This window comes from Salmo trutta, unplaced genomic scaffold, assembly GCF_901001165.1.
Source record: "Salmo trutta unplaced genomic scaffold, fSalTru1.1, whole genome shotgun sequence".
NCBI lineage: Eukaryota > Metazoa > Chordata > Actinopteri > Salmoniformes > Salmonidae > Salmo > Salmo trutta.
Window position 1 is genome coordinate 10620550 of NW_021822911.1, and position 13716 is coordinate 10634265.

Genomic DNA, 13716 nt, shown 5'->3' on the forward strand with positions numbered 1-13716 from the left:
ATTGAGAAGTGTTGGGTTTCCTTGTTTAGCGATCCCCTCAAATACACATTGAAACTTCTTCTTTAGATTAGATTTGAGTTCACGTTGGCAAATCACAGCAAGCTCATCTGAATGAAGAAATAACACAGAGGATATTAATATTACGTCTGTTTTAATAACTACAGTATTGTAGGACTGTTATAACATTTTAAATTATAATCATTTATTCTCTTAACTGAATGTATAAATGTGTAAATGTTTTCTTAATGCATTACAGACTGGTGTGACTGATTATAATATTATTGGTGTTATTGATGGTATTATTAATGTTGTCTCTCTCTCTCTAAATTAATCAACACAACACATCCCTTCTGCTACACCATTATGACGCCGGCGCCCCTGGCTACCCTCCCCTTTTGAAATGTTTTGAAAGACAATGCATCCGTCCCCCTTGATTATTATTGGAGCTCTGGTTGAAAAAGGCCCTAAAGATTTATGTTATACAACGTTTGACATGTTTGAACGAACTTAAATATTTTTTTTTGCATTTTGGTGACAGAGAAGTCCCGCGGACGATGGTACATTTGGTGCAGCATTCAGAACGTGCTAACAACAAGAAGCTATTGGGACATAAATGATTAACTTTTTCGAACGAAAATACATTTGTTGTGGACCTGGGATACCTGGAAGTGCCTTCTGATGAAGATAATCAAAGGTAAGGGAATATTTACAATAGTATACAAGAGTAGATTTGATATGCGATTGTTCCAAGATGGCGCTGACCTGTAACGGTAGCCCATTTTTCTGAGTATCGCATCCCCTTTTATTGCAAAGTGTGATTACCCAGTAAAGTTATTTTTAAATCTGGCATTGCAGGTGCTTTCACGAGATGTTAATCTATAATTCTTAGAATGAAAATATTACATTTTAAAATGTTTCGAATAGTAATTTAGTAAATTGTAGCGCGGTTTCACCGGATGCATTTGAGGGGAAAATAGTTAGTCAACATCACGCGCCGATGTAAAATGCTGTTTTTATATATAAATATGAACTTTATCGAACAAAATAATGCATGTATTGTGTAACATGATGTCCTAGGAGTGTCAGCTGATGAAGATTGTCAAAGGTTAGTGCTGCATTTAGCTGTTTTTTGGTTATTTTGTGATGCATGTGGTTGGTTAGAAAATGGCTGTGAATACTTTGACGATATACTCCTCTACAGTATATAATGTTTTGATTTGCTGTAAAGCCTTTTGAAATCGGAACAACGTGGTTCGATTCAGGAGAGGTGTATCTATAAAACAGTCCTATATTTGAAAGTCTCTCCTCCATCTTTCTCCTCTTTCTCTCTCCTCTCTCTCTCTCTCTCGTTAAGACTGCTACAATATAATTGAGTTACGCTGTATTTTAGCTACAGTTTTTAAATGTTATAAAAACAACATTCAACATGAGGCAGGTCTTACTTTTCTCCAGTGTGTCAGCAAGCTCCTTCTGGTTCATTTTCCTCAGGACGTGCAGTGTGATCTTCAGAGCCCCCTCTCTGGCACTGCTCTCCTGCTTCTCATCTTCAGCATCAACCACTTCCTTATCCTGCTTCTGACTCTCAAAGCCTTCTGGGAGTTCTGGACTAAGAATCCTCTTGAACATCTTCAGCTCGTTCTTCACAAATGTCATAATATTCTGTTCAAGCAACTGAAATAAATCAAGTAAATAAGTTAAGCAAGAGAAGAAATGTTTTCTCATTAACACATTAATGAATGATTGGCAGATCAACTTTACTTGAGGTAAACAAAAACAAATGTACATAACAGGATCACATACACTGAATATGGAGTCCAGGTCTGTTTGATGACTCTGAGAAGACTGACCACTGAGAATCTCTGACTCTGATCTCTCCTGTTGGTTTCTATGGACAAAACATGAGATTACATCTCTCATCCAGGGAGTACACACACACACACACACACACACACACACACACACACACACACACATACACACACACACACACACACACACACACACACACACACACACACACACACACACACACACACACACACACACCACACACGGAGGGAACGTTGTGTTTGTTTAATAATGTTTCAGGACTATGAAAATGGACTAAAGGATTAGCCTGTGGATCATGAAAACAACAAAAGAAATGTGAAAATGGGAGAGGAGAAATGACTAGAGACAGTGTTGTTTAACTCACTGACCATGACCCATGAGTTCTTCTTACCTTTGTTCAGTAGAAAAGTCTCCCTCTCTAAAGTTTAGAGGAGGGTTCCATAGACCAGTCACTCTTCATGGACACACAGCTGGGAACACGGGAGGCTGGTCTCTCCTGCTTGATTGGACTTCAACACAACAGAGACAAACATTACATGTCTAATCTACTCTGAGCTCAGATGGGAAACATAAGAAGAGTTTCATTCCAAAATGCTACATATCCATTTTCATAAATGTTCATACATTAGCTTTTATTGTTTAAAGAAATGATGAAAGAGATTGGTGTTTTTTTTCACTATCTAATCATGGCATGGTGTTGTTCAATGACAGACATGTATTTGTTTAAAATCTATCACTTGATGGTTTCATTTCAGAGAGACAAATAATGTTTTTTTGCTAAATGCTATATATCTGCCTCACTCTCAGAGAAATCAGTAGTACTGCTAGGTTTATACAGTAATAATATATATCTGCCTCACTCTCAGAGAAATCAGTAGTACTGCTAGGTTTTACACAGTAATAATATATATCTGCCTCACTCTCAGAGAAATCAGTAGTACTGCTAGGTTTTATACAGTAATAATATATATCTGTCTCACTCTCAGAGAAATCAGTAGTACTGCTAGGTTTTATACAGTGATAATATATATCTGCCTCACTCTCAGACAAATCATTAGTACTGCTAGGTTTAACCACAGTCAAATATACATAGTACTACAGTTTTAATAAAGATATGTACAAATGATACATTTGTGACATCAATATATATATATTTTAAAAAATATTCAAGAAATGTATATGTGGTCTGTTTGTAAAACATTTACATTTGACACTTTTGTCATTTAGCAGATGTTCTGGCAGGTTTATGGTTCCCCTAGACTCTCAGGAGTTAACACACTCAGGTCAGGGAGAGTTGGAGAGGCAGGTTTATGGTTCCCCCCCCTAGACTTCAGGAGTTAACACACTCAGGTCAGGGAGAGTTGGAGAGGCAGGTTTATGGTTCCCCCCTAGACTCTCAGGAGTTAACACACTCAGGTCAGGGAGAGTTGGAGAGGCAGGTTTATGGTTCCCCCCTAGACTCTCAGGAGTTAACACACTCAGGTCAGGGAGAGGCAGGTTTATGGTTCCCCTAGACTCTCAGGCTCTGGTTGTGGGGGATGTTCAGCTTGAGGTTGTGAGGTGCTGATAACAGTCACCCGCATGGAATTCGTAAAAGAGCTGTTTCCCAAAACCATCAATAACGTTACACTTGGAAAATGCTCGTAATCTAACACCTGCCTCAGACCACTTGAACAGCTGAGTGAGTCGTTAGATGCTTTTTTACCCTCCCGCGTGACTTTATACACAGAAGATCTCAACTAAACATAGAATCACATGGTTTATCAGTCTCTCTGACCACCGATAAAGTCACAACAAAGTTGACTACAAATACAAATTTGTCAATTTCTTTGCAATTGATACAAACAAGCGACATATAAAATGATGCTTAAAATGAAAACCTGAGATGACTGCATTAAACAGCAGCTATAAGCCTCTTTCAAACATGTTGAAATACATTTCATGTTCAATCAATTGAGTTCTGTTTTGCTACATGTCGGCTACCGTCTAATTTGTCTCAACCAACGTGAATAGAGGTGCAACCAAAAATAATCAATTATTGAAAAGAAAAAGTTTAGAAGATTAATGTTTCAGCTTTCAATGGCCTTCCTCAGAATAATCACACAAAGGGAAAGAACAAGTTCATGTAGGGCATGGGAACACAATTAGGGAGAAACTCTCTTCATCTGGTGGTGCTAATGAGAGAGGGTGTGGTAGACTATACAGGTTGGTCCTCAGGGTGAGGGCTACTGTGGTCAATGTCTCCACCTAGTGGTCAAATACAGTAATGGAACCTGTACAACTATTTGGGAGACAGGGCAAGCATAACTCAACTGCAGTAGATATAATTATTGTAAAACATTGCTATATAACACATGTCCAATATATTAAGTATTGGAAAATAAACAACAAGTTCGGAGGGGTAGATATTTCAAGTGCAGTAGATATAACTGATTTAAAACTATTACTATATAATAAACAGGTCTAACACAACTGGTTTGGACAATAGTGAGCTAGTAAACTTTTCCGTCAATGAACAAGAAGTACATTTGGCTCCAATAGCCAAAGTATGACCTTTAACAAATACATACTATAGTCCTTCTGAAGGTTAAGACCTCTGGGACTAAACATACTATAGTCCTTCTGTAGGTTAAGACCTCTGGGACTAAACATACTATAGTCCTTCTGTAGGTTAAGACCTCTGGGGCTAAACATACTATAGTCCTTCTGTAGGTTAAGACCTCTGGGACTAAACATACTACAGTCCTTCTGTAGGTTAACACTTCTGGGGACTAAACATACAATAGTCCTTCTATAGGTTAAGACCTCTGGGGACTGAAGTATCCATAACATACTACAGTCCTCTAGGTTAAGACCTCTGTGTACTAAAGTATCTATAACATACTATATTCCTCTAGGTTAAGTCCTATATGTACTAAAGTATCTATAACATACTATAGTCCTCTAGGTTAAGACCTCTGTGTACTAAAGTATCTATAACATACTATATTCCTCTAGGTTAAGTCCTATATGTACTAAAGTATCTATAACATACTATAGTCCTCTAGGTTAAGTCCTATATGTACTAAAGTATCTACAACATACTACAGTCCTCTAGGTTAAGTCCTCTGTGTACTAAAGTATCTATAACATACTATATTCCTCTAGGTTAAGTCCTATATGTACTAAAGTATCTATAACATACTATAGTCCTCTAGGTTAAGTCCTCTATGTACTAAAGTATCTACAACATACTATAGTCCTTCTGTAGGTTAAGACCTCTGGAGACTAAACATACTATAGTCCTTCTGTAGGTTTAGACCTCTGGGACTAAACATACTATAGTCCTTCTATAGGTTAAGACCTCTGGGACTAAACATACTATAGTCCTTCTGTAGGTTAAGACCTCTGGGGACTAAACATACTATAGTCCTTCTGTAGGTTAAGACCTCTGGGACTAAACATACTATAGTCCTTCTATAGGTTAAGACCTCTGGGGACTAAACATACTATAGTCCTTCTATAGGTTAAGACCTCTGGGACTAAACATACTATAGTCCTTCTGTAGGTTAAGACCTCTGGGACTAAACATACTATAGTCCTTCTATAGGTTAAGACCTCTGGGACTGAAGTATCTACAACATACTATAGTCCTTCTGTAGGTTAAGACCTCTAGTCCTTCTGTAGGTTAAGACCTCTGGGACTAAACATACTATAGTCCTTCTATAGGTTAAGACCCCTGGGACTAATCATACTATAGTCCTTCTATAGGTTAAGACCTCTGGGGACTGAAGTATCTATAACATACTATAGTCCTTCTATAGGTTAAGACCTCTGGGGACTAAACATACTATAGTCCTTCTATAGGTTAAGACCTCTGGGACTAAACATACTATAGTCCTTCTATAGGTTTCTGTGGACAACACATGAGATTACATCTCCTCGTGCAGGGAGTGCATACACAAACACACACACACAGGGAGGGAATGTTGTGTTTGTTTAATATTGTTTTAGGACTATGAAAATGGACAAAAGGATTAGTCTATGGATTATGAAAACAACAAAAATAAATGGGAAAATGGGAGAGGAGAAATGACTAGAAACAGTGTTGTTTAACTCACTGACCATGACCCATGATTTCTTCTTACCTTTGTTCAGTAGAAAAGTCTCCCTCTCTAAAGGATATAGGTAGATTCATAGACTGGTCACTCTTCATGGACACACAGCTGGGGACAGGGGAGGCTGGTCTCTCCTGCTTGATTGGGCTTCAACACAACAGAGACAAACATTACATCTCTCATCTACTCTGATCTCAGATGGGAAACATAAGAAGAGTTCCAAAACGCTACATATCACTTTTCAGAAATTAGCTTTTATTGTTTAAAGAAATTATGTATTAATTATTACATCTCTCACAGACAAGGATTTCTTTAAAATCTGTCACTGATGGTTTCATTTCAGAGAGACAAAAATCATGTTTTTTTGCCAAAATGCTATATATCGCCCTCACTCTCAATGTGACCGACCGGCTCAATTTGGTAATTAACTAAATTAACTAAATGTATGGTGTTTTGGTTTATGTCAGTTAAATTGTTTGTTATGCTATAATCCATAGACTAATCCTTCCTGCTATAAGTGGTTATTTTATGATTGTAAGTGATAAATTAATTAGTAATTACTACTTTAGTAAGGAATAACACATTTCCAGCACTACTGCAGTTGCTACATAATCCCAATAGATGGGAACATAAGACCACAATGACATTTCAGAATATTAGTTTAGTTTTCTCCCTGGATACACCACCACTCCCCACGCTTCTTTCTGTCCCTTTCCACACTGCTAACGCAAGAGGTAGGACTGAAAAAGCATTTAACAGATTACTGTAAGTAATATTATTATGATTCATGTTTATTATTACCTGTTTTTATGATCATGTTTTATACTTCATTAATATAACGATTATCATTAAGCCTGAACATTAATTCAGTTACCTCTGGTCGAGAAAAACGTATTTTCCCAGTACATTCATTCTCTAATTCATCAACCAGCATCGACCCACTCTGCCTTACCTCAACATGAATGATGTAATTGAATGATGTAATTTATTGGAGGGCTGGAAGATGCTCTCTTGTCTTTTCTATTCCAAGGTTGTTTACCTCGCAATATCAGATATTAACATGATTTTTTATAATGCATGTTTACTAGAGTTGAGGTTCTGACTAGTAATAATTTACCCAGGGTTCAAAACCTGCTATAGTCACATTTTTTTTTGCTATTTTTGTTTCTCTCCCTAAAGCAACACAGGCCTAATACGAGATATATAGCTAACTAAAGTATTAAGTGACCATTTTAGAAAATCATGGGCCATATAGTCTGTTGTTGCATACTATTTTATGTCAATCATATTGCTGCTTGTAGCCTATAACTGATGCTTTGTGGTCTTATGCTTCCATCTATTGGAAATATTTAGCAATTAAAAGTTATTAATTCAGGGACAGACATTGGTGAGGCAGCTGAGAAATAAAGTGTATTTTTCTTGTTAATTCCTTAGATCAGTCTCAAACCTGCCCCACCTATCCCACCACAATTGCTTACCTTGCGCGCAGGAGGCTAGTTCCTTTAGGCCATTTATGCAAATATATGGCGAAGCGCGTTACGCATATCTGTGAGTTATGAAAGTTATGAAAACGAAGTGTTTTGCAAATTTTGAACTTACAATATGGCTACTAATACTGGAAAAGCTAAATCAATGTCCAAGTATAGAGATTTTTGACGATATTCTTGCATACATTTTTTTGAGAGCAACAGCTAAAGGAGAGGATGCTAACGTTACATTAGACTGGTAAGTGAAATACGAGTCTTCATATTTATATTCTTTTATATTGTAAATCCGAAAGCCACAACATGTCAAAGTCAACATACAATATACATTGGCACCCGACTGGCACAGTTGTCTAACACACTGCCAGTACCTGGTTCGAATCCGTTCGTGATTGGGAGTCCCATAGGGAGGCACACAATTGGCCCAGCGTCGTCCGGGTTTGGCCGGGGTAGGCATCATTGTAAATAAGAATTTGTACTGACTTGCCTAGTTAATACGTGCCACATATTAGTTTGCAAACAATGTAAAACAAATAATAATAAAGCTGCATACAAACATGCTTTTTTTGTTGTTGTCTTGAGTTAGGCACTTCCTAAATGCAGGTGTTTAAGCCTAGCTCAGTGCTTTTCTGTGGTGGAGGGGCAGCCAGAGGAAAATACTGAGCGTAGGGGTTGGTAATGTTCGTAGTTGCGCCTTGATTGGCTCGGTGTTCTGTCACTCATGGAGACACTACGTCACCACAAAATCTACAGGGAGAGCTCGAAAATTGAAGCCCATTGGGTGCTGCCATAGAGTTACATTAGAAGTGCCCATCCAAAAGGCTCAAGGTCATTGGCCACAGATGAAATTGTCAAATCACGTTATATCTACCTTAGCTTTGATTGGACTGATCATGTCAACATCATACGTTCAAAATCTTAGCTAGCAATGAGTGGTTTGGAAGGAATCAGTGGCTAACTGCACGCATTGCAAAGCAGTCACTAGCCAGCAATTCAGGTGAGAGGGTGTGTGGTCCAATTCTGAGTTTAAGGGTCTCTTTTCCAAGCTTAAAAGGATAAACATTCACATGCAACACCATGGGACAGAAAAGGTTAAATAAATTGGCCGTGCTGTGAATCCAGCATGACTTCTGCTGCGTTCAAAACAACTGGAAACTGGGAAATCTCAGACTTCAGTGAGTTCAGGACAACTGGAAACTCTGAAAAAAACGAGCTCCAACTGAGTAAATACGGTTTGAACGGTCATCCAACTCATAATTCCAAGTGGGGGGACTCTGGCCTCTTTCTAGAGCTCCGACCTGAAGATCACAGACGTCATAATTCAAACTTCCCAGTTCACAGTTGTCTTGTAAACACCATAAATCCAGAGAATGACAGACTTTGATGACAAAATTTGCCCACAAGGACCGCCGCACCACCCCACCCTATACGAAACACATCCCTTATTTTAAGTGTTACTACAATTCCCTATGGGAAAACTGTATGGTAGAAAAACTTTTGGATTTTGACAGCAATGCTAAGAACTTACAGATAAATTCAAAATGAGAGGCTAAAAGGACAGAACTCTTGATGCAGCAAGGATGAAAATATCTCAAAACCAACAGAGGAACTACTAAAAACTCAACCAAAGAAGAAAAAGAACCGTCTTTTGCACCAAGTATTCTGATAGATAGCAATACTGGAAAAGCACTGGAATATTCTGCAGTCAGACAAAACAATCACACACCTCTTCAAGGAACCCCCACTGGTGGTCTATAAGGAACTCCCACTGGTGGTCTGTAAGGAACCCGACTGGTGGTCTATAAGGAACCCCCACTGGTGGTCTATAAGGAACCCCCACTGGTGGTCTATAAGGAACCCCCACTGGTTGTCTATAAGGAACCCCCACTGGTGGTCTATAAGGAACCCCCACTGGTGGTCTATAAGGAACCCCCACTGGTGGTCTATAAGGAACCCCCACTGGTGGTCTATAAGGAACCCCCACTGGTGGTCTATAAGGAACCCCCACTGGTGGTCTATAAGGAACCCCCACTGGTGGTCTATAAGGAACCCCCACTGGTAGTCTATAAGGAACCCCCACTGGTGGTCTATAAGGAACCCCCACTGGTGGTCTATAAGGAACCCCCACTGGTGGTCTATAAGGAACCCCCACTGGTGGTCTATAAGGAGCCCCCACTGGTTGTCTATAAGGAACCCCCACTGGTGGTCTATAAGGAACTCCCACTTGTGTCTATAAGGAACCCCACTGGTGGTCTATAAGGAACCCCCACTGGTGGTCTATAAGGAACCCCACTGGTGGTCTATAAGGAACCCCACTGGTGGTCTATAGGAACCCCCACTGGTGGTCTATAAGGAACCCCACTGGTGGTCTATAAGAACCCCACTGTGGTCTATAAGGAACCCCCACTGGTGGTCTGTAAGGAACCCCCACTTGTGGTCTATAAGGAACCCCACTGGTGGTCTATAAGGAAACCCCCACTTGGTGTCTATAAGGAACCCCACTGGTGGTCTATAAGGAACCCCCACTGGTAGTCTATAAGGAACCCCCACTGGTGGTCTATAAGGAACCCCCACTGGTGGTCTATAAGGAACCCCCACTGGTGTCTATAAGGAACCCCACTGGTGGTCTATAAGGAACCCCCACTGGTGGTCTATAAGGAACCCCCACTGGTGGTCTATAAGGAACCCCCACTGGTGGTCTATAAGGAACCCCCACTGGTGGTCTATAAGGAACCCCACTGGTGGTCTATAAGGACCCCCACTGGTGGTCTATAAGGAACCCCCACTGGTAGTCTATAAGGACCCAATGTGGTCTATAAGGAACCCCAACTGGTGGTCTATAAGGAACCCCACTGGTGGTCTATAAGGAACCCCCACTGGTGGTCTATAAGGAACCCCCACTGGTTGTCTATAAGGAACCCCCACTGGTGGTCTATAAGGAACTCCCACTTGTTGTCTATAAGGAACCCCACTGGTGGTCTATAAGGAACCCCCACTGGTGGTCTATAAGGAACCCCACTGGTGGTCTATAAGGAACCCCCACTGGTGGTCTATAAGGAACCCCCACTGGTGGTCTATAAGGAACCCACTGGTGGTCTATAAGGAACCCCCACTGGTGGTCTGTAAGGAACCCCCACTTGTGGTCTATAAGGAACCCCCACTGGTGGTCTATAAGGAACCCCCACTTGTTGTCTATAAGGAACCCACTGGTGGTCTATAAGGAACCCCCACTGGTGGTCTATAAGGAACCCCCACTGGCGGTCTGTAAGGACCCCCCTGGTGGTCTATAAGGAACCCCCACTGGTGGTCTATAAGCGTGGTCACAATATTGGAGATATCTTGGTGAGATCTGACCTGCCCCTGAGCCCATTCAGACACTCTTGACAGCCATTCCAATGGGAAACTACAAACATGGCTCATGAGCACAGTGCAATAGCACTAAAAAAACATCCTTCTTCAGACACCCACATACAGGTAGAACAATCCCTGTTAGAGGTATCACCTCATGCAAGACCAAGGGAGTAATCTATCTCATCACCTGTTCATGTGGAAGCCTACGTAGGACAAACGAAAAGACAATTAAAACAGTGCATAGCTGAACACCGCAGCTCAATCAGGTGTAAGAACATTGACTATCCAGTAGCAGCTCACTTTGTTGAAGCTAACCATCCAATCTCCTCCCTCAAATACACAGGCATTGTTGAAGCTAACCATCCAATCACCTCCCTCAAATACACAGGCATTGTTGAAGCTAACCATCCTATCACCTCCCTCAAATACACAGGCATTGTTGAAGCTAACCATCCAATCACCTCCCTCAAATACACAGGCATTGTTGAAGCTAACCATCCTATCACCTCCCTCAAATACACAGGCATTGACCATGTTGCTCTACCAAGGAGAGGAGGTAACATGGAGATCCTACTACTACAAAGGGAGGCTTACTGGATATCCTGTCTAAAAACATGGACCCCTAGTGGTCTGAATATTGACTTTGATCTCAGGGCATTCTTTTGAATAATTCTCTCTTTAAATGGATTTATTCTTAGCCTAATATATTCTTAGCCTAATAGCCTAATATATTTAATATGCCATAAACTATTGTTTTTTAACAGTTTCACTCAATTCATTCTATTTAACTTAACAATTATGACACACCCCTCACTATTGCCATTGGTTGCACTAATTGCACTGTTTGTCTACATAACCTGGTTGAAGTATTCATGACATCACCCTGAAGAAGGCACAGTGATGCTGAAACATTGGTGATTTACCCAATAAGTAAAGTTTATATGTGGAGTGTGGGACTCTATTTTTTATAGCTTATAGTTTAGCCATTAGTCAGAACTTCCACATTAATAAAAATTATCTGGGTGTGCGACAGCTCATGTTTTTTATTGGAAAAACTATTGGAACCATTTCCCTGTTTGACCACTAGGCGTTATGGGTATTATGACACCTCCACTGTGGGCTCTATAAAACTATTGGAACCATTTCCCTGTTTGACCACTAGGTGTTATGGGTATTATGACACCTCCACTGTGGGGCTCTATAAAACTATTGGAACCATTTCCGTTTGACCACTAGGCGTTATGGGTATTATAACACCTCCACTGTGGGGCGCTATAAAACTATTGGAACCATTTCCCTGTTTGACCGCTAGGTGTTATGGGTACTATAACACCTCCACTGTGGGGCTCTAAAAAACTATTGGAACCATTTCCCTGTTTGACCACTAGGTGTTATGGGTACTATAACACCTCCACTGTGGGGCTCTATAAAACTATTGGAACCATTTCCCTGTTTGACCGCTAGGTGTTATGGGTACTATGACACCTCCACTGTGGGGCTCTATAAAACTATTGGAACCATTTCCCTGTTTGACCGCTAGGTGTTATGGGTACTATGACACCTCCACTGTGGGGCTCTATAAAACTATTGGAACCATTTCCCTGTTTGACCGCTAGGTGTTATGGGTACTATGACACCTCCACTGTGGGGCTCTATAAAACTATTGGAACCATTTCCCTGTTTGACCGCTAGGTGTTATGGGTACTATGACACCTCCACTGTGGGGCTCTATAAAACTATTGGAACCATTTCCCTGTTTGACCGCTAGGTGTTATGGGTACTATGACACCTCCACTGTGGGGCTCTATAAAACTATTGGAACCATTTCCCTGTTTGGCTGCTAGGTGTTATGGGTATTATAACACCTCCACTGTGGGGCTCTGTAGATCAAATGATACGGTAGAATCTAGAGAATGTAGCAATATTAGTTTCATCTTGCTGTGATGTAACAATTTTCGCTGTGATGTTCAGCCCCAAAAATGAAAAAAATACTAAATAATTTCATAGAATTGAACTAAAACCACTTTCTCTTGGTCACAGACGGATAAATCACTTTGTGTTTACAGATGGAGTTGTAACGAGTCTGCACACATATGAATGGTGTCTCTGCGCCGCTCAGTTGAAGTTTAGGAGAAAATATCAGACACTAAAATCTATGAATCTTAGAACAGTAATATTTTACACATGAAGGTACCCAGAAGCCTTCATTTCTGATGAAAAAACACAAATGTGAATAAATTAAGGATATAGCGTTTGGATATAAACAACAAAATTGTAATCTCACCTCTTAGCTTTGGTGTCATGTTCCCCAGAGAGACTCATTTTAGAGGCAGGTCCCTCCTCTCTCTCCCCAGAGAGACTCATTTTAGAGCACTGACCCCTAAACAGAGATCCAGCCTGTCATTGAACTATAATACATAACAAATATACAAATTGTAAAATAACTACAATATGCGAATATATTAACAATGTTTTTGAATTTGACTTGCCTACGCCCAGTTAGCGCCATTTTGTATGATTGAACTGTCACGTAGCTGTCCCAGGTGAAATGGACTGTTAGATCTGAGTGTTTTACTGTCATTCACTATACTAAAATAACACCATACATTTAATGTCCCTACACACTTTACAATAATCACTGGGAAGATTCTTACCTTGTAGCTTGAATTCACAACCAGAACGTGTCAAGTAATTGAAATATTTTCCGTTCTGCTGAGAGAGCACCTTCCTAATGACAAGTGGCTCTGTATCTTCAACATTCTACCAACATCATACATAAATAATCCCTGGTAGGATCCTTACCTTGCAGCCTGAATTCAAAACCAGAACATGTCAAATCAGTGACATTTTCCTTTGTGCTGAGAAAGAAACCAAGGGAACAGTTTATTCACCTCCCCAATGTCAAGAAACTTTGTGTACTTTCTGTTAGTGATGAACTTAGGATACCGTCATTC

General features: G+C 40.2%; 1 long non-coding RNA gene across 1 annotated transcript; it reads right to left on the bottom strand.

Annotated features, from left to right (window-relative positions):
- Positions 1 to 2292: 2292 nt before the first annotated feature.
- Positions 2293 to 13096, bottom strand: LOC115186649 (uncharacterized). The gene is made up of 3 exons (XR_003875819.1): positions 13047 to 13096; positions 5958 to 6074; positions 2293 to 2339 (listed from the first exon to the last, which is right to left on the bottom strand). It is a non-coding gene; the product is annotated as an uncharacterized LOC115186649 (long non-coding RNA).
- Between the last annotated feature and the right edge of the window lie 620 nt (positions 13097 to 13716).